Genomic DNA, 4,755 nt, shown 5'->3' with positions numbered 1-4,755 from the left:
GGTTCCAGTTTTGTTTTTCTAGTTGTATTTTAGTTTAGAAACAAAATACTATTTCACTTTCACTCAATTGAGAGTGCAATAATTCCAGCAGCAGTTTCCTCTGCCAATTTGCACATCTGCACACATCTTGGTCCGTTCTTCTTTACAAAATACCTCAAGCTCAATCAACCTGCACGGAAAGCGTCTGTGAAAAACAGTCTTCCGCAAATGTTAGGAGTAAACTTGATTGATTTGAACTCTGATTGCTTCTGCATTTAGTTTCATCCAGTTTGTCATCTACTCTGCCTCTGTGTCGTTGCTGTAGAAACAAACAAACAAAAAAAAAAGCATTCATTATCATGCCAACACTCTGTTAGATGACAATTTCCCCGCTCATGTACAGTGTTGCACATGTAGTCCAGGCTTTTTCTGACCGAAGGTCTTTCTCCATTTTGTTTGCTTTCACCATTACATGTCTTGTGGCAAATTACCAAAATGCCATCTTCATTAGTTTTTCTTGTTTTAACACTATTTTATGATTTGATGTGGAGGGAACATCTCTAATAAACACAATGACCCACCTGAGTTGTGGATATATGTTCTTCAGACTTACCGTAGTCATATTTGGGTAGGTTTATAATTGTTTAGGTTTAATATTTTTTTTTCTTTTTTGCTTTTGAGTCACAAGCTTTGAACATTCCTGCTTTTAACGTGACGGAATGTGAAAAGGCTACAGAGCTAAAAATACTTTTGCTGCATAAACGGACAAAGATATGAATACGACAAAGACTAGCGAAAACCTCCGAGTCTTCCTGATGAAATGGTAATTGATTAGCTTTTTCAGGCTTAATGGTTGACCACTTGAGGTTATTTTTTTTCCAGCACAGCTGTAGTCTGAACCTCAGTTAAGTTCAGAACACAAGATTCTTCAAACAGGGCATAGATACTGCAGGCTAATATGAGGCTATCATTTTTTTTTTAATGTGACTCACATAAACTGTTGCTGTTGAAGATTTCAGTATAAATAACTTCATACAAAAGAAAGTGCAAAGCCATGGAGCCTGTCTTTTAGAGAGGAAGAGCAGCGTGATGAAGAATGTGCTGCGCTGTTTAGATAAGCATCACTGAAACGATGGCAGAGAAACACAGACGTTCCACATGATGGCGTCCACTGCAGACACAGCTACTATGCCAGGGGTCATCTGGCAGATTCTCTGATTCTTCTCAACAAAATGATTTAGAAATTACTTAGATTCAGAGATAAAAGAATAAAAAGAACGTGTGCAACATTGCAAAACCAAAGAAAGGGTTTATCAGTGATGATTTTTTTCAACCTTAAGCATTTAATTGCCCATAATTCAACACTGCGACCCAAGGCCTCCTCAGGTACTTTATCTCAACACGGAATTTCTTGTTCTTCTATTTTTTTCTCTTTGTTTTTTCAAGAAGAACAACCTTGAAACCTTCTGGCTTTCTGAAAGATCTCGATGAAGCGGCTCAACAGCAGAAAGCAGGAAATAAAAATACTGTTTCCACCCACAGTGTCTAGTCACACAAGGGTGTGTGTGAGCATATCCGATCTTTCCTCTGTATCTTGTGTGAAGTAAAAAAAAAACAACAAAAATGTGAAACACATGCAGAGCTCAGGTGAGTTCATTCTTAGGAACACCTCTGCTCGGATCAGACATGGGTGTGTCACGCTCATACAGATAAAAGATTACACTCCGTATCACCGATCAGCTGATCCAGATTCCTTTTATTTGCTCTGATTTGAGGTTCGAGGAAAAGCTCCGCCGTTCCTGTGGCTCCACTGCACCTGCTTGTTGTTTAATAATCCTCACATGTGAGTTTTACAGAAGAGTGCGTCAAATAATGGAGCTGAGTCAGGAAGGTGAAACTGAAAGTTTCACCTTCAACAAGTAAAAACAAGAGAACTAAAAGCCTCTTTTGGTTTAAGAGGGCATTTACTGTGCAAATCGCTGCAGCTTTCTGTTAATTTGTTTTCTTTTTTTTTTCTTCCCAATGATGTAACATGATTCTGATGAATAGTCCTTCAGGTTTTAAAGTTTCTCAATGTTTTCTTCCATTATATTGTCGAAACAAATAACGTGCTGTCAGTGTCAGAAACAAGGACTTGACATAACCATAAAAAAAGCAGCGTAACCTCTAAGAATGACCCGTGTGCCAAAATCAAGTATTTTTACGACTTACTATGTCATTTCTTTGAATTTAGCAAAAATAAAGATTTGCTAAAATGTTTCTTTTTTGGTGAAAACAGGACATTTCCTTCAGAGATCCTTCTGTGTTATGTGACTCAATAAGTACTGGAAAGACAGTTTCTGGTTCATCTTGGTCATGGTTGCACGGGGAGGGAGAAGTCTGATCCGGTGAGATCTCCAGAACTACTGTGCTGAGGAAACAGCTTTATTAGCAGATTAATTAATACACACTTTTAGTCTTTTTTAGGATTATAACCAGACCCAGATCAAGTTTAACCAGTAGAAACTAGTGAAATACACGTTTGTTTTTCTTTTTTTAAAATTGTGTGGATTGAGTAAGTATTTGTGAAGCACTGGACTTCAATATATATCTATGTAAAATCTACTGAATTTATGAAAAGCAATTTGGATTTTGTCATTTAAACATTTCACTTTTCCAGTACTTATGCAGACATGTTACATACTCAATTCAAATTCTCAACTTAATTAAAACAGAGAAACCCTAAATGATTCAAAACCTTCATATATGAAAATGTTCCACAATCTGATTAGATTTAAGTTCAAATGTTTCCCAGAAGCCACTGCAAAGACTCCAATTTTCTGTCCAAGTTGAAGGAAGTGATGCGATCTGTTCTCTGCTTCTGATGAAATACATATGAGATAAAAACATTGGTCTGATGAAAACGAAATAAGTGGAAAGACTATAAAAAAAAACCAAGACCATTCTAAAGATGAATCTAAAGCATAATAAACAATAAAATATAAAACAATAGTGTTAAAATGTTGTATTTCACTTTTGACTGATTTAAAAATATTTTTATTATTTCAGATATATTGGTTTGTGATCTTACTCTTCTACACTTTTGTCCAGTTTTTATGGGTTTCACTTTTTTTTCTCCGCTTTTATTATTTTGTTCTCCTTCTCTTTATGTTGCACACAGCAGACAGTGACTTGGTGACCTTTGTAAAAAGGCCTGCAAGCTTCCCGTCTGTGAATGGAGATATGAAAGTTTTATAAAACACATTAGACACATAAACTTATCGTATCAGTAACAAGGCATGGTTGCAGAAAGCTGTAAAAGTGTTAGATTTTAGCTGCTTTGAATGCTGAAGAATGCCGTTCGGAGAACAAACACAGGCTACTGCCAAAAAATTGAAAGCCGGTACTTCAAAATGAAATCGCAACATAATGGAACTCATTCACTTGTATAAATATAAACGACGAGTCAAAATTTAACAATGGAACAATTGAAGGCTATCCTTACAAACGGATATGTTGTTGTTTGTGCCATTTTAGATCATTTTAAGGAACAGTTTAAAAAGTAATAAAATAACATCTCAAAAATTTGATTTATATTCCTTTAAGACAGTCAAACGACTTGCAAAAAAAAAAAAAAAGAAAGAAATACACCCCAGCATATCGCTAGCATCTCTGAAGGGTTCATCTCTATGATCTACATTTCAGACATGCTAAAAATGTGCGGTTGTCAGCAGAACAAAGATTTAAATCAGTTCCTAGAGCGCATCTTGCTCTTTTTTTTTTTTTTTTTTACTTTTAGAACTGAATAAAACACACTGTTGTTTACCAAAACTATCTGAAAATATATATATTTTTTAATTTATTTATGTAGAGTTTTGAAACTGGAATCATTAATTTATTGTTTTCAGTGACAGAATCCATTTTTTGTATCGGCTGACGTTGGCGCCATCTAGTGGAGCAGGCATGAATCACAGAGAAACAACAGGAACGCCGTGTATCCAACCATCCCGCTTTTTTTTTTTTTTTTTTTAATACAAATTCAAGATACAATATCTACATCTATGGTTCGAAAGGAAAGAACAAGTACATAAGTGAGGGGTATGGCATCATCAGAGCTGGCCCTCCACACGTTCATTATATGTTTCGCGTGTGCCTGTTTATATATTTCTCTTGACACAATAATCATTAGAAATCGAGGGAGTAACATATTTCATATATGTTCAAACATTGCCAAGACTTCAGGACCACACATAGAGTTCATATGAGAAGAAGTTCAGATTCAGACAATAACCTCTGAGGCTGTGTGTGTGTGTGTGTGTGTAGCTAGACGATTCGTACCCACTCCCCGTCGAAAATACACCTGCTACTCTGTGCTTTCAAGCAAACTAAACACCAACAGCACATCAGGAGAATTTCACTCTGCTCTATATGTCGAACTTTTCCGATGCCCTTAAACGCATCGCTGCTGCAGCTACATACAGGAGGTCAAATCAGGCGAGGTGGAGAAGGTGGTAGGGTTTGGGGGGTCAAAGGGGCATCACTTGTAAACTTTAGATAGTTCTGTCTCTAATGTACATCTCTATAACTAATCAGACATCAGTAATTAGTATCAAATAGCACCCTGCACAGAGGGCATACGTTCTCAATACAAAGCAAATCATTTTTTAAAAAAAGCACATAAAAAAATGGAAAGAACAAAAAGCAACAACGTCATACTCCAAAAAATAAATAAAACCACAAGAAAAAAAAAAAATTCTATCTTTTAAAAAAAACTAAAAAAAAAAAAAAAAAAAAAAA

Source organism: Poecilia latipinna, unplaced genomic scaffold (genome assembly GCF_001443285.1).
Source record: "Poecilia latipinna isolate Pla-1442-1.1 unplaced genomic scaffold, P_latipinna-1.0 Scaffold459, whole genome shotgun sequence".
Lineage (NCBI taxonomy): Eukaryota > Metazoa > Chordata > Actinopteri > Cyprinodontiformes > Poeciliidae > Poecilia > Poecilia latipinna.
This window is presented reverse-complemented; position numbering follows the sequence as displayed.